This window comes from Nipponia nippon, unplaced genomic scaffold (genome assembly GCF_047370975.1).
Source record: "Nipponia nippon isolate SJK-2023a ecotype South Korea unplaced genomic scaffold, ASM4737097v1 scaffold_6, whole genome shotgun sequence".
NCBI classification, from domain to species: Eukaryota; Metazoa; Chordata; class Aves; order Pelecaniformes; family Threskiornithidae; genus Nipponia; species Nipponia nippon.
In genome coordinates, this window is record NW_028262380.1 from 74,707,480 (window position 1) to 74,734,603 (window position 27,124).

The 27,124-nt window shown below is 40.4% G+C and overlaps 1 long non-coding RNA gene across 1 annotated transcript; it reads left to right on the forward strand.

Annotated features, from left to right (window-relative positions):
• The first annotated feature begins 46 nt into the window (after positions 1–46).
• On the forward strand, positions 47–25,916 carry LOC148051574 (uncharacterized). Its single transcript, XR_015700161.1, has 2 exons — positions 47–147; positions 24,093–25,916. It is a non-coding gene; the product is annotated as an uncharacterized LOC148051574 (long non-coding RNA).
• The last annotated feature ends 1,208 nt before the right edge of the window (positions 25,917–27,124 follow it).

A 27,124-nucleotide genomic window follows, 5' to 3' on the forward strand; every position in this document is an offset into this window, starting at 1 on the left:
CGCGCGTGCGCGGCCGTTTCCTCGGCAGCCGTTATGGCGCGTGCGCAGCCGGGGTTCTGGCGGTGGCGGAGGCCTTGGCGGGCTGGTGCGTTTCCTCGGCCTGGCAGCTGGAAAATCACCCCCCTTGACAGCCCTGCGCGGCGCCAGGTATCTCCCCTCAGAGGAGGGAGAGTCTCCACGCTGCCCGCGGCCTAGGGAGGCCGGGCTCCCTGGCGTTGCCGTGTTTACCCCGGGCGTTGTGGTGGAAGCCCTCAGGCCTGGGAGAGCGGCCGAACCGAGCTGGCAGTGTCAGCTCCGGGTTGATGGTGACTGAATGTGAACTCTCCTGATAAAAGGAACAGGGCTACCCCGCTGTGGGTATCTCCCTCGCACTCAATAGAGAGATTTTGTTACTCCTTGATTATTATTTTTAAAAAGCTGGGCTAAATTCTGGGATGAACTCTTACAAAGTTGAAGGGCTTTCCTTTGGCGTGCTGCCTTAAGCACAAAGTGCGGTTCTTCCATTTTATCTTCTCCAGTACAGTGTCTGGTAATGGAGATACAGGGTGTTTGTCTCAGATGTATAAGGTAGAAACAGCAATGGGCTTAGGCGCCAGGCTGCCAGCCTGGCCTGCGCTGGGTGCCCAGCCTTCTGTGGGATACCCATGGGGAGCAGCAGCTGCCACCACCTGGCAGCCTGAGGAACCTGCAGCTGCCCAGGAGACATGCCCACAGCTAGCTGAGAGGAAGAGCTGTCAATTGGGGTTTGTACCAAATCCCCCTCTCCCAGGTGTTCAGTCCACTGAAGGAAGAGGTGCAAACTGAAGCTTTAAATCCTCAATTCCCAGTCTTTTCTTGAAGGTACATAGCTGTATTTTTTCTCCAAATATCTGAAAAAGCTTAGGCCAGTGAGGTTTTGCCAGCTGAAGGTGGTATTGTGTGTAACAGACTACTGGGGCACATGCTGAGCAGCTGCAAGGCTTGGACTGAATTCACTTTTCTGCTTGAGGAACCCATTGGAGGGTACTCTGATTTTGGGGCTGTGGTGCCAAACTAAGTAACATACTGGGATAGCAGCATAGCTTCAATGTAAACACAGTGCAAATGATAACTACTTTTATCACCAAGTGCACTATGGAGCACTGAGCTGAGTGGTGATTTTTCTGTGTCTAATACCTACTCCCTGGATTCTTTCTCTACTGTTTCACATGAAATATGGAAGTTTTTCAATGCTGACTTAAATAGGAACGTTAATTAGGACAAAGAGGAAGTATTTTTTTGTATCGAAATGCTGCTAAGGTGCTGTAATTGAAAGGGCTTTTAAGAGAAGAAATAGTGCTTCTGGGAATGGATTATGGTTTGTGATGTTCATCATCAGGTTGTATTTCTCTTATAAAATGTGGGCGTGGTATTTTGACCTGCACATATTAAGGGGCAAGGGCCATACTATAGATTGTCCGTCCTTAGCAGATGTACCATTTTCTTACTAATGCAAAGTACAGGTATGCTCTGAAAGATGGTTAAGGTCGATTGGAACAGAAGGGGGAGCTGCCAGCACACCAGGCAAAGAAGAAGGGGCTCGGTACAGACGCATAAATTTTCCAACCAGGAGAGAATTCCTCTTTTTGTTCTTCACAAAATTAATGAAGTGTTCTTTTCTCACGATCTAGGAGTGGAAAAAGGGTACTTGGCACAGTAATGGTCTTGCACAGTGAAACATTTAGCAGTAAGAACTCCGTCTGAGACAAGCTTTTCTATTAAGGGACCAGGTCAACATTCTCCTACTTCTATTGATCTTAATGCTTTGTCATTAATAAGTGACTGCTTCCTTTAAAGCAGCAGGTTTTGTCAGCTTTTTATGATGTCCTTTAAGAGGCATATCCCTTTAATTGTCTGTAGCATCATCCCTCCAAAGACCTTATTGTTTTTCTGGCCTTTGCTTTTATGATATGTATATATATATATATAACTGGAATAACAACATGTTTGTTTCTTGTAAGTGTGATAAAATGTTGCTCTCTGCTCATTACACATCCTCATTTGCATAGACAAAGTTAACATTCTTGTTGGGTTACAGTTTAGTTAAAAAATTATCCAAGTCAAGTGGTTTTGAAAGTAGAGCCAGAAAGATTTTACATTGCCTTTAATGGAGTAGAATCTAAGCTGTAGAGGAGTAGTAAAATTTTTTTGAACCATTCATTTGGAAAGGGAATGGCACAAAAGGGAGAGCAGACCTGTTGTATATAATTCCATTATTTAAATTTAGTTGTTTTCCTTGCTGTGAGGTTCTGCTCATGTTTTGGTTTGTTTGACTAAAATGCTTCAAGTGGATCTGGGATGGTTCAGACATTCCACAACTATTCTACCAGCACGCTTGTTCTCAGCTGCGTTTCTGATCTCTCGGTGCTGCTTTCAGCTGCAAGCCATGCTTTTGCAACCAAATTCCTCTTGGGTCTTTAACCTCTTTCAAAGGTATTGCAACTCTGCAAAATGGGAGCAAGAGGGAGGGTGGGACAGCAGCAGCTCTCTCGTGGATGGGCTGGTGTTGCTGTGGAATTCCACCCGTAGGTAGAAAGCAGTGCGATGAGGCTAAGCAGGGAGGAGAGTACCCTATGTTCTTTCCCTTGCATTATACTGTAGAGCTGGCTGATGAGTCTGCCGTTTCCATATGTGACTTTAAAACTCCTGAGTGACCTTTTTGTGTTATGTTTTATGTAGAATATATGATAAAATAAAATCCTCTAGCTATGTAGAGAGAGAGTTTCTCACATTGCCTGTCTTCTTCAGCTCCTTCATTTAGCTTTTGTTTATTATGTCAAAGTAGCAATTAGACCTGGTCAACAGCACTTCATGTCTAATGTGAAACACAGCAACACTGTTGTAACAGATCTGTTTTTATGGCCTACCTGCCTTCATCTGATGCCAGGCATCATTGATGAATTTCATTTCTGTAGTTAAGGTGAATTTAAAATGTGAGGGAACATCTTCAAGCTCTGTTACCTGACCACTTTGTTTACATTCTCATGCGGTTTTCTATTCCTAGCTAGCCTATTAAAAATTAAATTAATCTTTGAGCAAGTATGCCCTCAAACAATATTTAGACTCAACCAGTATAGTGAACTGGTGCAGGTCGCTGGCACAGAATAAATTTTCCCCAATTTTGGAGAAGATATTTGCTTTTCCATTTCTTATTTTTCAACTGGTAGTTCAGTTGTTTGTTTATTTCTTGCTTGACATCCAAATGCAGTACTGTTTAAGCTGGCTGAAGCAGATGTGGCTATTTGTTTCCACCCTCTGTTTCTTCATCTGTTGTGTGGCAGGACTGTTCGTCTGGCTACACAGTGAACCAGATCAAGGAATTGTTTTTGGCTGGGAAAAACATTTTTTTTGTTTTTTTTTATTAGTCTGCCCTCTGAATCACTCTACCTCATAAACAGCTTGCTGGCTACTGCTGTACCAGGGGAGTGCTCCCAAAGAATTACTTTGGCTGGGGCAGGCTATCATCCAGGATGCAAGGAGGTGCACCGATTTAGCACTTCACCTTCTCCAGTGTTTGCAAGGTTGTGACCACAAACTTAAACAGTTCCCCCACTGCCTGCCAGCTTTCGCTGCTGGAATAAAATACAGAGGTGGCTTGTAGTCAGGCTGCACTTTCCCCTTTGGAGAAGGAGGCTCTTGGGAAGTTACATGCAGTCATCCACTCCTTAATGGGCGTAAAATGGATTGTGGATAAGTGTATGTGTCAACTGTTGAGAACCCTTAAATGTAGAACGGAAGCTGTGTGACTCATTAAGTAGATCTGGTTTGTGGAGCTGTGCAACATTGTCATCACAGGTTTGACTAATTAGTGTGGAAGATTAGCAAAAATGAGACTTTCAGTTTAATTTCAAGGCTAGAGTTTTAACCTGAACACTGATGAGAAAAGTTGTGTGAGTGAATTCATGTGCCAGAAGTATGATAGATACATATTGATGTTGGGGACAAACTAAACAGCTAACAGCATATGAAATATGCTGCATGACTATACAGAAGACAAAATTTGTAGGTAGAGGTAGTAACTTTTTATATTAGCCACTGCAGTTGGAAAAGTGTACGTGCTTTAGGGCACAGGCCCTGGTTCTGTTGCATAGTGTGTCGCATATTTGGGGTTGCGTGGTAGTTAGGAGCTTACAAATAGGAAGTCCTCTGAAGATGATCGTGTTTCTTGCATAAGATTGGGAGGTAGATGTCATTGTTTAGTTTGGCTTCTTTTTCTTTCATGTCACATAATCCTCATTAAAAGGGGAGCCAGAGAGTCTTTGGACTTTCAACAACTGGGTAACTGCTCCTCCAGTAATTGTCAAGCCAGCAACATGTCAGTGAAATGATACTTTCCTCTGTCTGATTAAAAAGAAAATTGAATCACTATTCTGTTTTGGGGAGTTTATGACTACAGGGGTCAGCATCTGCTGTAAGCAGAGCTTGCGAGATGAACTAGCGATGTAATAAATCCCCTGCTAACTCTCTTTATCAGACCGAATACATATCTAATCTTGTTCTCCATGCTTAAGTGTTGAAGGAAATGCTAGCTTAAAGTCTTCTTAAAATAGTTTTAAGACAGTAAAAGGGCTTCCTTTAGAAAGGGCATGCAGGCCTTCTTTCAACTTTGTTGCACGAACAAAATGTGAAGATTTTGAGGGTCCTTCATCAGTGGAGAAGTCTGATTAGCAACAAGAATAAAAAGGAACTGAGTAAAAAGAATGATGAAAAGCAAAACTAGAGTACTCAAGAACACAGAAATTGGGAGAAGGAGGGGAAGTCATCCTCCGTGCCTGCCATTCTGCTTCACTCAGGTGTCACTGTAACCTTCTAAAGCCGATGGAGCTCTTCCAGCCTTCCCCCAGAGGGAGTAACAACAGATTTTTCAGTAGAAGGTGAACAAGAACGGGCAAGAGTGCTGTAGCTTGCAGCAGTGGTGATGGTTTAGCCTATGTTCAGAGTACTGCTTGTGTGTTGGTGCATTGTGTCCTAGACACAGTATTAGGCAGTGAAAATGGTTATTTTAAATCTGATGTCTCTTGGCTGCACTGGCTAATTTTATAAGCATGAATAGTTGTCTTTGCTATTGAAATCCATCTATGTGTATCACAAATGTTGCAAATCAACTTTGTCCTTGAACAAAATGGCAGAGGTGCAGTGTCAGTGGGTTGCAGAAATGTCCATGCAGGTAGAGCTCAGGTCTTTAATTAGCTTGCTTGTTCAGAACATCTCCTGATACCTGATTTGTTCTCATTAAAAAGGGCAGAATTTACCTCAATTTAAATTCTCACCGAGTCAGAAAAGCTAGTAGAAAGCTTGGGTGATAGAGGCCGCTTGGCATGCCATGCCTAGTACTTATTAATTCCATGGGTATATCGTTAGGTGAGACTGCAGTGCATTTGGGCTGCCTGTGGTTGGTATCAGTTGCTCTGTAAGCTGACAAGCAGAGTATTATTCTTAGTACGGCCTTGTAACTTGCAGATACCAGTTCTTCTGTACATGCAGTCTCCGGATGGCTTATTTTGTACTATCTCATTGTTATGAGGGAAAAAAAAAAACAGATTAAGGATCCTGTGGCTTTGGCCTGATCTGTTTTACACTGATATGTGATCAGTTATATGCAAAAACTATCTTTATGTCCAGCAAACAGCATGATCTGAGGTTGCCTTGTTCTGGGCTAATTATGTTGTTCTGACCACTGGTTCCAGTACTCATGCATAACTGGTAGTATGTATGTGATACAGTCGTCTTTCTGTGAGTTAGTTGAGATTGTAAGCAGCCACTAATTAGACAATTTCTGGTGAAGTATTTCATAGTCAAAATGTGAAGATGATCAAATTGACCCTGTTTTTATTTCTGACATTAAGAATATAAAAAGTTTTGCTGGGTCAGACCAAGAACAAACTTTTTATTTTAGCAGGCCTTTTTCATTTTACTTTTCTTGATTAAAAAAAAAAAATCTTAGTTTTCTGGTTGTAACTCTTAATTTTAACAAGCCACTTAAATAAGAAACAACTACTTGTAAAGCCTGGAAGCAGCCAGTGCATTTGTAAAGCTGTATTAAAGAATATATGGATACATCTGTGGGGTTCATATAGGCAAGAGTATGTGTTCGCAAGATAAATGTGTTTACACACTGACACTGGGAACACTCTTAGGGTGCTTGACCACAGGGCATAAAGTTCAGTTTACAAATGATAATTTGTCATCGTTGGTTGTTCTCCAGCTTTACTTGTGTCTTGGCAGCAAGGTTCACCACACTAGTAGTTTCACATATTTAACACATGTATATATTTATTTCTTATTGCTACTTTTAACAGATGCAGGGAAATGTTCTCAGATGTATCTGGTAGTGTAGTGCCAGTCTAGACAACAGAAGTTGAGTCTTTTCAAAAATATTATTGTTGTATCCTGGGTAAATGATGAGTTGTAAGCATGTAATGATCCATCAGCTGTGGCTTGTATTTGACAATTAGGACTAAATAAAAACATCCACCTGGGTTTACGTTTTTCTCCTCCAATGGCACTCAGGTGTGGTGAAACATTAATTCTTACTGACATTTTTTCTTTTGTGATGGGCATTTGTCCCCGGTCTTATTTCCAAGTTGAATCTGGGTCATTGTTTTGTACAGCAAATTGCTTCAGCAGATTGTATCCCACTAGATCTTAATTACAATGGGTCATTTCTGTCAAAGAAACTGAAAGCAAGGAGTAGTTGGAGAGCTTCTAAAAAAGTTAAGTTGTGATATTTCGAAGGTTTCTTTCTTCCTTGAGGAGGAGAAGGAAAAGTTTGACTAAGGCAACCAATGGTTTCATAGATATATTCCTCCCCTCTGCCCCTTCCTGGCACCACCCTTGCAATACTCTTGTCAAGACTTGATTTCTTGAGCTAAGCAAACTAGTATTAAGGCTGCTTCACGTGTGCCTCTGTAATTTGAGCATCACGAAAGTTGTTAAATGAGAATGACGCTTCCCATTCACTGATTTTTATTAACTGTGTTTACACTGCTCAGGTAGTTAAGCAGCAGGGCAATGGTCACACTAATGGTTTGGAACTGTCTAGTTTACTAGTGTACGTGGTACTAGTGTCCATTTCTCTAATACAACATTTATGACCTCCTCAAATCTTTATTTTATCACTACAAACAAGCCAAGCTTTTCTACTCTCCTCTCGCGTGGTATGTTCTCTGTTCCCCAGGTCAATCTGTAGCTTCTCTCTGCACTTCCTATATAATGAATTCATCTTTTTCTCAACTTGAGTTGTTAGGGCTGTTGCTGGTATTAAACAAACACTTAGTAATACTAATCTTTTACTAGAAATACTTTTCCTGATACTTAAGGAGATCACATTTTACTTTTTCAGTCTTGTTATACTGACAGTTTATAGTCTTTATGAGATCAGCTATTGCATTCAAATCCTTCCTTTGTTGTCATTCTTCAAGTGTAGAAACGTCTTCTAATAGCATAAATATTTTTGATTAATCCACAAATGCATGACCCTTCACTGTGTATTACTGGATTTCGTTTCACCTCTGTTATTGAAATTCTGAGGGTCATCTGATTCATCATCTATGATACCCAGCCCTCTGTTTTTACGACGGCTTCTAATTCTATGTTATCATTAAAGCTTATTTTTGCATCCCTCATGCTTTTATAACAGGTCCATTGATGGTCTTTTCAATTTTCAATATTTTACATCTTTGATGAAAAACAATTCTAAGCCTTCTCCATACTCGGGTTCCAAAATCTTCATATCAAAGAATTGTATTTTTGCTGAACTGAGACATGAGCAATAGTTCCGTGATTATTTTCTATAAACATTTTTTTATGGTAATTTTGCTGGTTGCTAGTCCAGATTTCAAGTAGTGTTACCCCAATCTGGCTCAGTGTATATATGCCAAGGACTTTGACTGAGCTTCAGTTTCCTTTGATCTGTTGAATCGTTTTGTCGTGCTGACAATATACTCTCTAATATTTCTCCTTCTAATCATACAAGAACACTTTAGCCTTATCTAAATCTGATTCTCTTTCTTGTGGGCTTTTTACTCTACCCCAGTGGAGTATCTGAATCTCAGTTTGGAATCCCCTGGTTATCTGACCCTATTTTATTTATAGTATGTCTTACATCATCATCGTGTTGTACAGACTCAACAACAAAAATAATCAGGTTACGATTTCTGCATTAATTATTAAATGATATTTGTCTTTTGGGATTCAAAGTTTATACCAGCCTTTTTCCAGACAGATGTTACTGTAAAATGTGCTCAAACCAAGGGAGAAGGAAAGAAGTCTCTCCGTGTTACTCTGCTGCAGCTGCCATAAGCAGACATACTCAAACTACGTTGTTTTCTACACAGACGAGAAGGAAGAGTACTAGTAGTGTGTTTGCCTGAGAGGCCCACAGCTCTGAAATTCCATCTTCAGGGATCTCATTTCCATATTAAACATGTCAAATGACAATGACTCTGCCTTGCCTTTAGCTAGGTTGTGTCAGTGGCTAATTACCCCCACTTTAAATGTATGCATTTATTCTAGAGTGACTTTACCCAGCTTTGGCTTCAAGCCATTTAGCTTTGTGTTTCTTTTCTGCTAGAATACAAATCGCTACTGTCATCCTGTTTTAACAAAAATGTCGGGTGGTACTACGTCCAGTGCTTTTCAAAAGCCTAAGGGAATGATGTTGTATTTGGTTTGTAATAGGACTTCTGACTGAATCAAGGAGTACACCTGCTGTGTTTGGTGCCTTTTCTGTGACATTGTGTGACTGGTATTTGTGGTGCTAATACCCTTTAACTCTTTCACCACTTCTACTTTGGTGTGCACTGATGTCAGATTAATCCATCCATATGTCAGGTCTTTCCAGTAGCCCTTTAAAAATATTATCACAGTATTAAATTTTTAGTAGTTATCTGAGGCTTCTCCAAGTTTCAGCAGCTTGGATAATCTCTTCAATAAACTCTGTATTTGAAAGAATGGAGAGGTGGAGTCATTTAGATAATAACCTCTCATTATTTTTTTTCCTCTCCATTTTATTGCTTCAGAAAAGTGCCAATCTTTGTTCTTTATTTTGCTCTGCTTTAAGTCTAGAGCCAAAACAGATGCTCAGTTTCATTTTAATAATAAATGAAAACCATAGAGTCCTCTGGACAGATATTTCCCAGGGAGACAAATAAGCTGCTTGCAAATTGTAAAAAGCACTTTTTTTTTTTAATCTGGATTGTGATTTGAGTTAACCTAAAAACTGTCCAATTTTGCATTAATATATACAAGTCAATTTTGTTTTATGATGTCTTACTTCCCAGACTAAGAAGAGCATGTCAGTAGAACAATTAGAAACTGCAGGAGATCTCTTTTTTTTTCGCAGAAACATTGCACTCTACAGTAGTGAGTGGTGCTCTGTTGAAACTGTTCCTATTACTGTATTTATTTATTTAGTGCCAACTGTTCTAGAATAAGATTGCTTTAAAAGTCTGTAGCTTTACTGATGTAATACAGAGATGGTCAAGCTGACGCCTTGCATTTAGTGGAGATTTGCTGCCTATTAGCAGTATTGTACTAAGTAGTGTTCTCTTACCCAAGAAGGCACAAATGGTTTGGAGAATGACTCAGTCCTGTCCTCCCTCATCCCCTGAAGAGCTGGGAAGATGGCTGTGCTTTTGAAGAAAGCTCATTTAGACGACATGGCAGAGTTTGATGGGTTCTTCATTACTTCAGATTTAATTTTTTTAAGTTTACGTAACTTCTCTCACTTATGACTGCTTTAATATGCAAGAATGCTAGAAATAACATGTTCAGCTCAGGTGAAGGGAAGAAGGAAAGGAAATAAACCACATAATGCTTCATTCACTCTCTTAAGACAATTAAGGTGTGGCACAGGAAGGTGTTGAAAGGATCCCTGTCTGGCTCTGCTTTGATGTGTTAACTTTATATTCTAAATATTAGAATAAATTATGCCTTAGCTTCACAGGCGTATGCACAAGAGATTGCTGTGACCTGCCAGAGAGTGAGCTCATCAGCAGCGTGCTTGCGCAGGGAGTGTATTTCAGCAGCACTGCAAGCTGTTGAAGCAAAGACGGGCAAGCAAAGCAATCTGTGTACTAGGGTTTGTCTTGCAAGTCTGCCTGTGTGCGTTGGCAACATGATAATGTAAATGCAATTCTGTGAGACTTCTTCACTGGAAACCAAGTCCAACAACTGTCAAGAACAACAACTTATTTTTAAAAACTGAAGTTTGTAATTATACAGTCAGAAAACTTCAGTGGGCTATTTCCTGGCCTAATACCGCTGAAATGTGTATTTTGTATTTCTGTTTATCATGACTGCCCTGTGAAGGAAGAGTCCCCTTCCAGTTACTGTCTCAGTGACACCACAGAGGCAGTTTTCTCCCATATTCTTCATTCTGGATGGTAATGCTAGAAAAATTGGGCAGGGAAGGACTGATTTACCCAAAACATAAAATTGAATCAAATCCAGCTTATGTTTGCAATGTTTTTTGTTGTGTATTTTTTATTCATTTATTTTATTCAAGGGAAAGTTTGTGATCATGGAGGCTTGGATGCCTCTCACTAAATAGAATTATGTGTTTCTACAAAGAATATCAAATTTTATCAAATGAAAATTTTCTTTGTTTCGCTGCCCACCCACACAAACGTCTTCAGAGTTAACCTTTCAGTAAGAGAACTGAGCTTTGCTTTCAGAGATGAGAAACCTTGCTCTTGTTATTTAGAATCATGTCTGATGAAAACTTGAGTGGTGAAAAGCAAAGTTTCTGTCAGTAACAGTTAATTACTGGGCGCTTGTTTGTCTGGCATTTCAACAGTTTGATCATTAATTTTGGAACGTACTTGCTGGATGTTTGCTGTTTACAGTGGTCTGCAGGCTTTACATCGTGCTTCTTGTGTTAAACATAGTAACGTAATAATTGCAGTAAGTACATCTTACAGATGAGCATATAAAGGTTTATATACCTTTAGGTATATAGTAGTTGTAGTTGCCACTTAGATGCTTTATCTTAAAAGGCACCATGCCAAAATTTGTGAGAACAAAACCTCTGTATCTTGATTATACTGAAGTTTGGAGCAAATCTCATTAAAAGTTTTGGCTCTGACTGTGCTCAAGTAGGAGCACATGACCTGTTCCTTATGGCTATCATCCACGCCTGCACTGTCTGTAAATTTATTTTGTTTGCTAAGTTATAAACTGTCAAAAAAATTCAGCGTTCTCCTGTGACTCAGACGATAATCTGCGGGGAAAAAAACAAACCAAAAAAGTCTTAATTTTTGGCTTATGCAAGGGGTATTCCACCTCAGACTTTATCTATGCTTAATTCAGCCTGCCAAAATGCCTTGAGAGGAATACCGCAGCATCAGTTTATTGCAAATGCATTTTATTCAAGTAAAGACTTCAGTCTACAATTTCTTTCTCTTTCCATCTTGAGCATCCCAATATCCAAAGGTGACACTAGCCTCCAGTTCATACACGGGTGGAATATTAGCTGTTTGTCTTCAGCTCTGTAAACCTTTTCATCTCGTGTTTCTTTACCTTTTCTCTTGAGAGCTGCGTGACTTGGTACACTGGATGCAACTCCACAGATACACGCGTTGGCTGAAGCATATGCTCAGGGTGGTTTGATATCTGAGGATTCACTAGTCTCTTGTTTTTATCCTTGCCCAATGCCAGCATCATTTCCCCCCCTCCAGATACACTGCCTAACATATTAGTTTGTTTAGATGTTCACTAGAGGTTTCTTTGGTCTTCCTTATTGAATATTCAATTGCCAGCAGTGGGTGTAACTGCCAGTGTTGACAGCTAGTTTTATTTGCAAACATAGACTGCTCCCTTAGGCACAATTCCTTTGTTAATGATGTTTCCAAGCCATACCGAATTATGCAACAGTCATGAGAGTAACTACTGTCTTATGTCATTTTTTAATGCTTTTTCTAATTAGCATTTGTCCTTATATATGTTTTCAGAACTCAGATCTTTGCACTTACCTGTACACGGAGCTTACTGTAAGAAGTTTGCATCTGTTTCACAGAATGCAAAAAGACCACTGAATAGAAAACAACTGGATTTTGAACTGTACTTTAATGCCTCCATGCAGGAAGACAGGATCATAGTAAATAGGAAAATAAATGGAGCATTCATATATCTGAGCAGTCTTTTAAAGTTAAAAAAAATACATCTTACTGAGTATAGATATTCTTTTAAGACATCAGGGGTAAAAAAGAGTTAATCTGCCTTTGTAGAATGTACTGTTTGCTTTGCTCTTCTGTCAAAAGAGAATGAATGGATTTACCCGTCTTTATGCTTCACGATAGCAGTAAAGCTAACTAAATTGTAGGAGGAAACATATGTGCCTCTCACATGTGGCATAGTATTATTAGGTGTATTCATTTGTACTATGAACATTTATGATCATCCACCGAAATAGCAATAGAACTGATTGCTAACTAAATGAATGTGGTTATTTTCCACTGTCTTGACTGAAAATAAATTTGAAGTGCCTGCTTAAACCATGCAACTCCTCTGAAGCAACCATAGGACAGCGCTTTCCAAGGGCAGAAACTGTAGTGGGCTATTTTCGGCTCTAAACATAAGCAGCTGTAGTTCCACTGAAATTATGGAAGTTGTATTGCTTTGTACAAAGGTTCAATTTCAGTCCCAGGTTGGGGTTTAAAATTTTCAAAAACTGAAGTTGCATTTCTTCTGTGACATTTCCAGCTCAAGAGTAAACAGCCTTACTCGTAGTGAATAGGAGGAAAAATAAGAATAATGGTTTTTTTCACTAGTAAAATTCACATACTGTCCGGTTGGGTTTTTTTCCCTGTGTGTTCCAATCTCAGGAATACTTTGACCTAATGGCGTCGCATATGCGCTGCTTCTCTTACAACAATGCGTGCCTGGTTTTTACTAAAGCCTGAGGTTGGGCCTGTGTTTCAGTATTAATAAGCCTGTATTGAGCTTCGTGCTGATGTGTCTGCACGAGTACTCGAACAAGGCAGTTTAAAACTGTCAGGGGTATCTTTACAATGTGACTGAAGTTTGGAGGTACGTGAAGCAGTAAGTAGGTTTAGCTTTGAAACTCCGTTCTTAAACAGAAGTCTATGCCCAGCTTTAATGATTGAGCTCGTAGTTCTCCCTGACATTCTCTCTTACCACTAAGAGACCAGACTGGTTTTCTGTGAAAACTTTCTGTGGCATAGTTATGCCCATGGTACTTTGTTGCTTAAGGATGACAAACAATAGCGTTGCTACAGTGCATTACAGTCTCTGTTTTTCCTTTCAGCAGACCAAGCTTTTTTTTTTTTTTTTTTTTTTTTAAACTTTCTCCACTTCAGATTCCACATGCAGTTGCTCAGGAGAATGACATTTCTTTCTTAAGCATGCTCAGAGGAAATATGTGATTTTAGATGTCAGAATGTTTGAGTCGTGAGAGACTGGGAGTTGAACAATTGTCTTGAGACCTGTGTAATTTTTGATTCTTTGCCTCGCACGGGAAAGGGCTGTGATTCTCATTTGTCTGTCTGATGGTGAGTTCTCCAGAGGTTATGTCTGTTTCAGACAGAAAAAAGAACTGAAAACTTACTCATCCTGTAACTGACCCTGCCACTGCCGTGCTGATCAAGGAAAAAATACGAGAAAAAATTCTTTTCTCACCTACCATACTTTTGTGCTATTGAAAATCCATTTATTTCAGAGAAGGAATTTTTTATTTAAATCTGTATCTTTAAGAAATAAGTCAAACTTGTCAGCCATGTGATTCAGTTTACTCATCTGTAAAATTGACAACATGTTTCATCCTTAGCTGAGGAGCGTGGGTGGAGGGGAGTTACTTGTAATGTAAGTGAAATAAAAAATAGTTTGTGCAAAGAATGATGGTTTCTGAAATACTAGTTATTAAAAATATTCTGGTTTGAGTAAAATCCTTGGTATGTCATAAGGCTTTGTTTCAATGACTAATGCATTTTTATGGACATTCCAACTTTGAACCCTCCTATCAAGTGACTGGCCTCGCAGCAACGTCCCTAAGTCTATGTTACGGGAATATTATGTTGCTTATATAAATGCTGTCAAAGCCAGGTGGATATTCTGTTTTTGCTAATTGTGTTGGACTACAATGCCAGCATTTGGTAGTTCAGTGATGCTACTCAGTGGAATTTCACTGTTTATACCAACATAAGCTTTTTTTCTCCTCATATCGTTATACGTCTTAGTGATGTTACTGTATTTGTAACTGTGTGTGCTATAGTTGATTCCTGTCTCTGTAGATACCAAGCGTGAGATTAGTCACTGATTTACCACTGGACCCAGGCTGACATCATGCCTATATTGTTATGGAAACAATTAGGTCATTGGTATGTTTTGCTCATTTAGCTGATGCCTTGGTTGTAAGTGTCTGCCGTATTTGTTGCTGTATGGAACATAGTACCAGATTGTGCCGTGTTCTTAAGCAGGACATGATTCACTGTGAAAGCAGCTTTTTTATTGTCTCCTCTGGAAGTTCAGTGTATGCTCAGTCAGCCTCTCAGTATGTTAGTCTTCTGTATTTGGAAGTCATGGCTTCCTGATTTGACTTCCCCGCTCTTGACTATACTTATTTGTTTGCCACCTTCTTTATAACTCCGTACATCAGTGGATATCAGTATGTGATAGATGCATTGACTGTGAAATGATCTTTGTGTCATTGCTGTAGAGCAAATGCAATTGCAAAAGCAATCGTTATTAGTTTTGATTTACAGTGTAGTTGTGCTTGTCCTTTCTTCCCTGTTCATCGAACTTCTCAATGGCAATCAAGTGCCTTATATGCATATCTGCATATCTTTTGAAAATGAAACAGCATTTCTATTCTTTAACTGTACAACAGTAAAGAACAGAGATTCTAGATGAGTTCAAGATCCAACAGTGCTCAGTGCTTTGCGTATGCATATGGAGTATTTTCCCTGCAGAACCCGGTCTGTATAGACTTGCCAAAAAGGAAACTTGTTCGTAGTCAGACTGGAAATTTGTAGCAGAGCTGGGGGCTGTACTGCTGGTTCTCACTGTTGGCAGTAATAGCTAATGCCCCATCCCTTACAATAGCTATAAAATCCATTTAGCAAGAAAACATCTTTAAAAGCTTTTGGTTGGGGTTTTTTTTGTGTCTGTTTTCTGGGAACCCGCAAATATATTCTCACTTATAGCAGATTATCTCCTGAGATTATGAAGTCTATCATTTTCAAGAAAAGCAAAACACACGTTTGTTAGAACAGGTATACCTTTCTATTTTGTCTTGATGCACTTATGTGGACTAGATAACCTCTAAAATATCTTTCCAGGTGCATTTTCTCTGATTCTTTTGATTGTACAGCACTTGTGATCGGTAAGTGATAGTTTCTAATAGAGGAAGCTTTTGCAAGTCAAAATAAATTCTGTGAGAAAGGGTGGTCTCAGTATTTTAACTGTTTCTTAAGAAGACCTAGCTTGGTCTAGAATTATCATTAAATTCATCACACCATCTTCACAAGCCTCACTTACATCAGTGAAAAGAATTCCTCACACCGAAGTGAAAATAACGTCATCACAGCACAGATGAAGGAGTTCCAAATCAGTGCAGGTACTCACGGGTTAGCACTTGCATTGGGTCCCCTTATGAGTGATGTTCTGCCTTGTAAAGTCATACCAACTTAAAACTAGAGGACAGATTTTTCTGTGCAGCAACACTGCTATTTGGATACCGAGAGCTAATAACCAATTTAAATACAAATCTATTCAGTATTTCCCTAGGCTATTATGTCAGAAATTTTGATTGACTTCCTTTGAAGCTATTTTTGTAAGTTTTTAGTTGTAACTTGTACTTAGTTACCAAGCAAGCAGCTGGATTTGCAAAGAAGCTGAATCCCTTGGGTAGTGATATCTGCTAAGGTCGTTCAGGTGGATTTGAAGAGCATAATAAAGGATGCAGTAAGAGATTTGAAAGCTTCCTCAACAAAATATCAATTACATTGTAGTATCCCTGACTGAAATCAGTCAGGGATTAGAAATAGCCTAGTAATATTTTTTTTCCCTTTTTTTTCCAGTTCATATTTCACCATCAGGGCATGTGTCTGCCCCTTTGTCTTTCAAAACCGGTTTATTGACATTATCTGTGAAAACAAAATGTCACCTGAGCATAAAGATGTAATTTATGCATTTCTCCACTTGTTTACAAAGGATATAGATCAGCAGTTTAGCATATTAAGACAAATGACATTTCTCAGTGCCCTTTTTGTGGCAAACAGGTAGTTGTGGTGTTTTTTCTGACATGAAACTAAAGGAATGCAAGGCAAAGTACTTCTCTAATGGCTTGTTATATCACCAAGATGATGTAGCAAGAAGTTACTTGAAAAATCAGTTTCTGTTGTCTGAGCTCAGTTAGTTTGTCTTGAAAAAGCACTTGTCATGGTAATTTAGCAAATTGGACTGTGATTGTTTATTTCCTTGAGAACGAAGATAAATGCGAATACTGTATTTCTGTCATTTAAAGTTGTAGGAAAATTATTTTTAAAATTTCCATAGTCTTGGCAACTTAGTGAATTTAGATACATTTTATATTTCTACATGTCAAATTATATTTATAAACGTGTATTCCATACTTCACACTGTCTCAGGCCAGGAGAGCTTGAGCAGCTCCATCGCTAGCTCAAGCCTGAAGGCAGACCAAGCGGAGAAAACCAGGTGTGCCTCCGCCTGTGTCTCTGAGGGGCTCCATCCAGTAGGCCACCAGGAGTGCACGCTGAGATGGTTTTGCTCTTTACTAAGTGCAGTTGCTACTTCTGCTGCGGAGTGGCTGAGGGGTGGGTGGAGGGTGCCGTCCTCTGGGAGCTGCAATGGAGAGCATCCCTCCAGTTGGGTTTGCAGGGTAGGAAATCTGTGCTTCCATTGCATGAATGGAAAACAAGCTTCAGTACACAAATTTGGAATTCTTAGTTGACAACTTTTTTTTTTTTTTTTTTTTACCTTATGGCCAACTTCAATTTGCCTTTTTGGTGGTAAAGCCAGTCCAATAACATTCACTGTCCTTTAAAAAAAACACTTGTATGGATGGGAAGGCCTGCCTGGAAGAGAAAAAATTGCAAGGTGGGGCTTGTATTTCCTGTGCAGTGTCACTTGAAGGTTTTTGAGGGACTAAGCTTCCCAAGTAAAACGTGCTGTGTTTTGCTTCTAATGTATTTTAATTGTGATGACTCCCCTTTTAAAATGTGAAAAGAGTTCAAAGACTACCATATTCATGAAGCAAATGCTATTTCTCTGACCGCCTGCAGAATAGAAATATTAATGGATGCAGTTCTTGTGCCTGTGGCTAAACTGATAAGTGACTAATATCTGCCCCGTTTTGCAGTCGCTGCTGGGACTTGACAAACTGTTACTTGAGTGAGTCATAAGAAATGACAGAATCCATATTTTCACATACACCTCTTTGTTCCTAACATCTGAAAAGAGAGCGCAGTGTACAGATGCTTAAGAGGGGGCTCAAGACTGAAGACCAAAAGCTGTGTTTGGACTGAAGCCTAAAAAGCCCTAAAATTCAGTTCTGTTCTGGAAAGTGATGGCAGCAAGTTGCTTGAGAGACCTCTTCAGTGGAGTCCTAGGCTCAAATCTGGTGAAGAGTCATACCAGTGCTCCACTCTGGGTATTGCAGGCAGCGCTGTTGACATCAGTAGGATTAATCACAGCATGTTCATGGAAGGATCTGTGTAAATCTTTGCAGAATTGGTCAGTGACCTCCATTTCAACTTTATATGCCTTATAACTACAAAGTTATTCTTTTGCAATTGTTGGCTGCACAGAACCTCATTGATTTGGGAGTTAAACTGCATGCTTGTTTATTTGTTTTTCATTTGTAAGGATAGTAAGCCTTTATTTACACATTTGTAAAGCCATTGCCTCCTGGGAGAAAGCCAAGAGGAGTTTAGGAAGGAGTGAAAGCAAATCACAAGAAGTAGTAGAGGCTAGCTCCCTCTGAGATAGCTCTACAAGACTTAGCTAAGTAAGAAGTTAGAAAAATGTGTTTCTGTGTTTTCTTATTTCAATCAGTGTATAAAAAAGTTGTTTGCAAAATATACTGAGCTATGAAAAGTCCTCTTTGCTCCTACCTAATTCTGCGTGGGCGTGGATATCTGCAGTATCTGTAAACTTTTTCTGAAAGCCTTTTCTCTGGTGGTTGCAGTAGTTTTGGCTACCTGTACGGAGTGTGTTCAGAAGTCTTGTGACGCTCTTCGGTCATAGCTTCTACTTGATTTTAACATGTGATTTTGTTCTGGAAAGTATAAGTAGAAATGGAATTGTTTTATTAAATTGTACCTGTTGCCTTACTGAAAATGTTTGAGACAAATAAAAATTTGCATTTACTCTCCTTTTTGTTTTTATACTCAAAAGGAAGGAAAATGTACTGCACTTTTGTCTCTAGGTATTTATCTGCTTGTAAATGCTGGGACCACCCTTTACTTCTTTAAGTAATTGTCTTTGAGGTTTGGGGTTTTGTTTGGGATTTTTGTTTTTATTTTTTCCCAAAACATGTGTTTGACTGTCAAATAAGTATAATATCCTCTTGCCTCTGGGTCTTTTCGGGGGAGTTGAAGGTTGCTTGGGTCAACAGTGCTGGTCAGAAGTAGAATTATGAAAATGCTGGAGAGAGAAGTCATTGAAGGTCTTATGTAAATGAGAGGTTCCTTGAGGAACAGCACTTTCATGATAGGAGGGAGTTTGGATTTTACTTGAATTTAAACTCTTGCTGTTACTGAGGAAATAAAGCCCAGCTGATTATGTACAGTGCAAGAGAAACGGAGTCTCCTCTCTGTTCCTGTAGAGAATGTCATGGTGCCTGGGGTGAGGAGGTTTGGGAAACAAGGATTAGGGTAGAAGGGATTAGGGAAACCTTGAATCTTATAATTTGTGGGAATTATGGATATGTACAGTAAGAAAGATACCTTACAAACTATTTCCGTTGCTGTGGATTCCACGGTCTGTGAGGCAGCCAGGTCTCTGCGCACCGCTATTTTGTCAGTTCTAGTAGTAAAAACATTTCTTCCCGAGTTGTATACTGTAAGGGGCTGACGGCTTTAGGAGTGCAGAGGTAACAGGGAGTTTCCCCACAGCTCAGCAGAGCCCTTGCTTCAGGGAAGATGCGGGGAGAGGAAAGGACTAAGGAGGATTAAATGGAGAGCCCTGAGTCCTGTCTCCCTAGTGGGTATTGCATTTCGTCCCTCCTACCTCAGGGGTATGGTGTGCTTTAGCTCCTCTTGTGTACGAGGGAATGGAAGTGAGGCGAGGTACTGGGGTTGAAGGAGTGGGTAGCTGAGCACCTTATGTGCTGTGAGTATGAGAGTAATACCTTGAGTTTTCTGTTCACGTATAGAGGGTTAGTCACTGAGTACGCTTTACTGGGGAGAGCAGTTTTGATCACTCTGACTACATCTGTGTTGCATTACTTTTCTTGTACTTCCCTTAGAGAAAAGACTTGGTTTTAGAATCACAGAATCATAGAATCATTTGGGTTGGAAAAAACCCTTAAGAACATCGAACCCAGCTGTAAACCTAACACTGCCAAGTCCACCACTAAACCACGTCCCTGAGCACCACATCTACCCATCTTTTAATACCTCCAGGGATGGGGACTCAACCACTTCCCTGGGCAGCCTGGTCCAGTGCTTGACAACCCTTTCGGTGGAGAAATTTTTCCTAATGTGCAATCTAAACCTCCCCTGGTGCAACATGAGGCTGTGTCCTCTTGTCCTATACCTTGTTACCTGTGAGAAAATCCCATGTTTCTTTATAGAAACGGTTCTCTAGAGGAAAACAGGTTTTTTTCATAACAGCAAGCAAAGGAGTAATTACAGATGTGCCTGGATGTGGTGAGTTGCTAGGACAGGAACTGTAGTGCTTTGTGGAGAGGGAGCAATGAGAAACCAGTGTTCTCCCTTGGGCGCTCTGCTTTCTTCTGTTTGACACTGAATACTTCCTCCACTGTAATGCTGAGGCCCAGAGATGTCAGCCTGGTAAGTTTTATCGGGTGTTTGTGAGCTGCTTGCTGTTACAGGGAAGTGCTTTTGAAAAAGCAGCAGTCAGGGAGAGATTTTGATTTGAACTGAAGAACTTAGATGCAGTTTATAAAATAAATTACTAGGAGATGGGGGAAAAAGAAAAAAATGTGCAAAAAGGGAATATAGTTCATGGACATGTTAAGGAAAATGGACAGTTCAGAGTTAATACCCCCAGGTGTCTGTGAAACTGGGTGTTGCTACTGTATGGATGTATCTACTCATACAGTTTACTGGGTGCTGTGGGTGGCAGTAGAGAAATCGTTTTGGTCCCTGTGGATAACTGTTACAGGTGGGAGTGTGGTTCTTTTTTATTTTCGTTTAGATTTTGTTTTTGCAGTGTTAGAATACCCAGATCTTCTAACAGAAGACTGACTCCAGGCTCGAAACAGAAATTCAGTTGATGTAGGGTAGGCGATGCCTGGAACTACTGGCTTTCTACTCCCTCACGCAGTGTTCGAGTGGTCACCTGCCTGAGCTTTCCAAGAGCATTAGCCTCTAATACAGGCAGGAGGCTATTTTTATCATGTATTGGGTTAGATGAGTATAGGTCACACAAGCAATAGATAAGCTGGGTTGTTTATTGCTTGTAAATTAACACTCAAAAGCGGCAAATGTAATGCCACCGACTTTTCTGAAATATCTGGTGAGCAGGTTGTTAATCCTTACTTAATAAGAACTTGCAGGATGGAGCTTGTGTGGTTTTTATTTCTTCAGTGACTTCTCAAAGCACAGGTCGAGGAAAGCAGTCATAAATAGGATGACCTTTGCCTCCCAGATCTCATGTCCATCTCCACTTTCTATGCTAAGGTTGGCATACAAAATTTCGTAAGGATATTCTGACCTGCCTTGGTATTGTAGACAATGCAGTGCAGGTAGATGATGGAGTAGGTGTGGAATACTTATTGCAACGAAGTCCTGAAGCATTTGAACTATGTGGAAAGAGCAAGTAAAGCGGGCAAGGTTATTTTTAGTTGAGAAAGGAAACTTCTTAGGCCGCATCTTCCTGTAGTACTGTCAAGACAAATGTTTCATGTTTTGCTTTGTCATTTAGTTTCCAAGAGTAGCTCTTGTGCTGGCTGCTGCCATGCTTTACGGAGGGAACTTAAAGCTCTGGCCTAGGATTTTTATGCAGGTGCCTTGCCTTCCTGGTGCTGAGGACAGCTACGGTCCTGGGAATGTCACGTGTTTCGCCCGCGTCTTAGGTGTTGTGTGACTTGAAGGAGTCACTTAACGTTACTCTGCTTTGGAGGCAAATTAGTAATGCACATTTACCTTCGTCTGTGCAGTGGTTGTAAAATGTCCAGCATTATTTCTGGAGCCCCCCTAAAATGGGCATAGTGCATGCCACAGATAAGCACCCCAGCATAAGGATGTTACCATTTCAGGGCGTACTCAGCATTTGCAGGACTGTTAGACTATACGTCTTTGCAGCCACTGAGAAACTTTAAATTGTTATGCAATTCGTCTGGAAAATCACCCAGTTGAGGGACTGTTGTTCATTTTTGATAAGTTTTAACCTTTTTCCTAAGGCTATAGACTTTTAATGTGAAGAGGTTCATTGCACATAGTGCTGTGGACAATGCCTGCTGTTTCATACTTTGCAGCATCCAAAGCAGAAGAATGCAGCTGGCTGAAAGTGTAGGTAAGCAAAAGGGATCTGTTTCAGTCAGCCCTTCAGCTCAGCACTGAACACCGAATTCTCCTGTAGTGGCCCTCCAGTTTAGAAGGAAAAGGTTAACTACAGGTTCCTGCGGAACCTGTTGTGGTTTGGGAGGGTATGGAAGCAAGGGGAGTGGGGAAGGAAGAGCAGCCGCAACTGGATATCCCTCTGCAGGTCTTGGGTTTATTTAACAATTAAATTGAAGGTGAAAGTCTTCAAGGCAAGTTAAAAGAAAACAAGCAAACAAAAATCCCTGCCACCACGTTCTTTAGAAATTGGCGTTTATATTATAGACAGAATAGCTGCTGACTCAGAAGCGTAAAATACCTGTGTTCATAAAACTGAGACCAGTGCCCCTGACTTTTTTATTTTTGTGGGTGATTTTTAGAGAAAGGTCATGGCCCTACTTTGTCTTCCTCAGCATGTGAGGCTCTGGGGTGTAGGGAGAAATGTTTGCACAGGCCAAACTTTGGGAACTGCTGGCCCTTGTGGATCAGCTTCCACTGCAGCATTTGTTCCTGGGTGTCCTGCTGCTGATACCCATGCTGTGGGAAGCACCAGGATATTTACAGGCCTAATCTTGTAAAAGCTGAGTCCTCTGATTGGTAGCTGAGGGATTTTTATCTTTTCTGTGGCTGGTTAATTGCTCATAATCTATTCCTCTGAAGGAAGAAGAGGCATGAAACTGCTGAGGGGTTAGACAATTGTCCTGAAAATTGTCAGGCTGGTGTGGTTTATTACTTAAAATCATCCTCTTTAAACTTCTGGTTTTAATGTTATTACTGTAGGAGATAAAGTAGGGCAAAGGAACTGTTGTTTGGCTAGTGCTCAGGCAAGGTGCAGGAATAGAAAGGACACACAGTTGTAAAGTTACTTGGGAAGCTGCTTTGATCATTTAGTACTTTCAAAAATCCTTGTAGTCAGGCGGTGTGGTGTTCTTATGTCCCAGCTGGATTTGAAAGATGCTTGTAGAAAAGTAGCCTTGGGAGACAAAACCAGTGGTGACGCGATTCCGGGTGCTCCTGTTGCCCACGGGTGCCAACGGGAGCAATGGAGAAATGTGGACGGCAGTTTCAGGGATGTGCGGTGGGGCAGGCAGGGTTTCCTACCTTTGGGGTTTGTGATGTCTCGGCTGAGAATATTTTTCTACTGAAGAGTTACCCAGGTTCAGTGCTGCAGCAATAAATATGTGAGAGAGAGAAATCAGGATTTTCAGAATGCTCGCATCTGTTTCGTGATGTTTTGGGGAGCTTTTAATTATGTCCAACAGATAATGGAGTATTTTCTTTCTCTGCTGACTCGTCTCCCACCAGCTATGTCTCCTTCTTGGGTATTTGAGGATGCGGGTATTTTCTGGAGAAATTCGCAAGTAAAATACTCTTGACTAGGAGTTTTCAAATGTTGTATTTGCTATAGAAAGTGCCGGTTTTCTTTTTCATGATTCAAAGTGCTTCAGCACTATTGAAAATGCAATTACCTGCTTATAAAAGGAAGAGCACACTGATATTTGTAGGGGGAATAAGGAAGGTAAGACAGAGTTAATCTGAGAAAGTAAAGGATAATATTTACTTGCAGTTATGGTAACGATCACGGGGACACTCTTGTTTCAGAAGCTCTGTGACAAACACAATCTCTGGGAATAAATGGGTTTTTTTTCTGTAAGCAGCTCTTTTCTCCCTGAAACTGCACCGAGTCAGTCTCTTGAGATAGTGTTAGGATATTACGATGCCAGGGAAGCTATTTTTCAGATGAAATTTGAAATCTAGGTCCTCACCATGTATTTCAGTATTTTGATGCAAATACCATTAGCATGACATCATGGCTATGTCTTGAATTCCTTGAGTTTCAGCTGGCTGCCTTAAGCTTCTTTTCCCATTCGCCTAATTTTGCTAGGATGGTTGATGTTCCTCTTTTGCAGTGTAACGGTGGAATGCTTTTCGTGATGGCGAGCGTCCTTGCACAGCTGGTAATTACTGGAGTGTAAACCAGCCGATGTAGTAGTCTGAGATGCTCAGACGGCAAAGCAGGTTAAGGGCGATATTTTCCCCTATACTGACTGTTGTTAAGCACATGGAGTTGATTTTTAGATCATACATTTTTACATGTGTATACATACATACGTGTGTGTGTGTGTGTATGTATGTATGTATACAGACACACTTTTTTTTATAGGAAAGACCATTCCCCACCCCTAAATGCCAAACCTTGCCTGTGAAATTAATGATATCATTGAAATATTTTATTAGACTGTATGTATTGAGATCCAAGTGTGCAAAGCCTGGAAGAAATGCAGACTTTGTGAAGCTTTTCAAGTGTGTTAAGGAAGATGGATGTAAACGTGTTGAGTCATGTTGTGTTTTGATACCTTTGTATAGGTTATGGAGATATTCTACAGTCCTTGCGTACTGGTGGAGGCTGGAGGGATTCCCGTTGCCCTGCTAAGACATGAAAGAACTGGAGCAAGCCCAGGGACTGCTGCTTTATGGCTGCACTTCAGGATCTTCTCAGAGAACCAACAATGCCCAAAGCCATCAACTTCCCCAAGCGGTTCAGGACGCAAGAGAACTACTTTGAACTCGTTTGTATGTTGGAATACGTCATTCCCAAGAGATGAATTACTTGAAATTTGACAGTTTGTGCTCATCCAAATGCACAAATGTGAGCGCAGATGTGAAAACAACTGCAGTTCCCCCGAGGCAAAGGAGTACTATGTATGTTCGGGCTGCAGTGGGTGGAGTGAGGAGTCCCAGTGTCCACAGGTAACTCACCTGGTGGAGTTTGTCAGCAGAAGAGAGTCTGCAGCGGACTGCGACTGTGAAGCATGAGAGATACCACGCCTGCCTACGCAAGCAGGACAGGGTGAGCCACCAAAATGCCTATTTCTTACCTGTGGGCTTTTGGACAAGCATACGTTGTATCAATCCATGGCATCAGACAAAGCTGCTTGTAAGTACGCTAATGTAAAAATGAGGTCTTGGGTGGTCATTTATGGTTCAAGTAGCAGTTTATATATTTATTATAATTATACACAACCTTGACAATCTATATTGCCATTCAAAAATAAATCGAAGTATTGTCGATTTGCACATGATCTGTCACTAATAAGAATCCCATTTACATACATAGCAAACATTTTGCATACTTAAAACACTGCTTTAAATTCTAACACTCCCATCTCTTCCCTCCCCCCATCCTGCGGAGATATGTTTAGACTATGTAAACCAACTTTTCCAATTATGCCACATTCAGGGACTACCACCTTTATTAATTTAATTAAACCATTCGAGCACTTTGTAGAGGTGGCCGGTGGGTGTAGCTTGTAATTGCATTTGTGTTTAAAATTATTCTTCACAGATCACGTTGCAGTGATTCCTGCTTTTCATTGCTTGATGTATTTCCTTCTGACCGGGAAGATGGAAAACAGGGTTTAATAACTGTATGAGGTAAGTCACATGAGCGCATTCCCGGTTTAGTATTCTGCAGTGCTGATAGTCACATTCAGTTGTTTTCACTGTTATTTACATGTGTAGTAAGTGGTTGAAGTCTTCAAATTTCAACTGTGGAGAATTAAGAATTCAGCTAAGAGTCAGCTACCATACGCTTTCTCTAGTGTACTGAGAGTTTGTATTTATACTCCAAATGTTATCTTGGGAGTTGAAATGAAAATTTACATGGAATTAACTGCCTTTTGTTAAGCAACATGGTTTTTACTACCTCTTTTGACAGAGAGCTTCTGTCTTCTGGTGCCTGAAAGGCTAGAAAACTTAGCGTGACAAAAAAAGTGTAAGAGGCAACATAATATTCTTCCATCCAGTTAAAGAAAACTCACAGCTAGTGGTAGCTAATGTAAGCATCCTTAGAGCGCGTGGATGCTATACTGACCCACAACTGAAGTTTGGGCATCTGGGCTTCAGTTTAGAAGGGCTCTCAGAAGTCAGCATATTGAAGCATTACAGTGTGGTAACAGAAAAATGAAAGCCCTGTTTTGACGAATGAGGTTCATACTGACACTAATCGATGGGAATTGAATTTAGCTTCTTTTCCTACAGCAGCTGGCTGGGTGCTTTGAACCAGCAAATGCAGTGTATTTGTAAAATGGTTTAATGTTTTTGAAAGCTAGTGTCGGTTAACTGAAAGGCCTGGATAACCAGAGCATTGAGACGTGAAAAGATTCCAAGGTTTGTTAAGGCTGCAAAGTTCTCACACTAGTGTCAAAAAATACTTAGGAAGAAAGTAAGTTCCCCTGCCAGCTCCTTGCCTGTTTCCTGAAATTACGCTTAAACGTAATCCTTACAGGGAAAAACCTCCACTTAAATACGGAGTAGTTGAGAACAGTAACAGGAAGAACCTATAGCAGAGGTTGGAGTTCAGCACACTGGGCTGTTTCAAAAAAATATTAAATAATTTCAAATGCTGAAGATACAAAGGAATCTTATAAACAGACAGATTGGGTGCTTTAGATTAGCAGCCTTCACTTTTAAGTGGAAGAACCAAACATGTCACGCTGCACACCACAGCAGCGGTACCCCCCAGCTGCCCACAAGGCGCAGAGAGTGCTGTAGCTGCGGGCCTGCATGCTGCACAAGTAGCATCGCACTAACTGCGGTTCCCCGCCACCGAGAGACAGGGGCACCTTCCTCCTCATTCTGCCACCTTGTCTTCAGAAGGCCAGCGGTAACCAGGGTTGGAGGATTCCGGGTCCAACCGCCTACAGTAAGTTTTGCAAGCATGCCCCAAAGGCAGTGTTTAAACAGTGAAGGAAGGACACTGCCAGAAGCAAGGGAGGGAGAGGATTCTTCATTCAAATTCAGACCCACATTCCAATTCAGACCAAACAAGGCAGGCAGCTATACTGGGTTATTTTATCATGTAGCACCCGTATCAGTTTAAAGAAAGAAACAAAGAAGAGTATAAAAGTTTAACTTAATGGGATTGTTAAAAATCTGTTTATGATTGAAGTTCAAGCTGAATTGAAGCTGTATGAAGTTCAAAGTTTAAACTACTGTAATAAAATCAGTTGTAAAACAGCCAGTAGCAACTTACTTTAGTAAAGCAAATTAATTTTAAAGCCATTTCTTGAGCAAGTCCATTAATGCTCAAGACAGGAGAGAATCAGTCCTCTTTAAAGGAAAGATGTTACTGGTAAAATAAAACAAAGTATTTACGCTATTTTATAACTAAACTTTTACATGATGTTGTAGACTGTGATTAACTTTTTAAAAAAAAAACAAACAAAACTCTACTGCCTTTACAAAGATAGTGTGGCTTCCTGCTTTTTCTTTTTGTGGGGTGGAGGGAACATTTTCAACTTTTTATTTTTATGTTGCAAGATACTCATTCTGGTGCTGTCAGGGTAGCCACAGGGTAACTCGCTTGTTGAGTCCGACGCACAAAACCTGATCTTCAA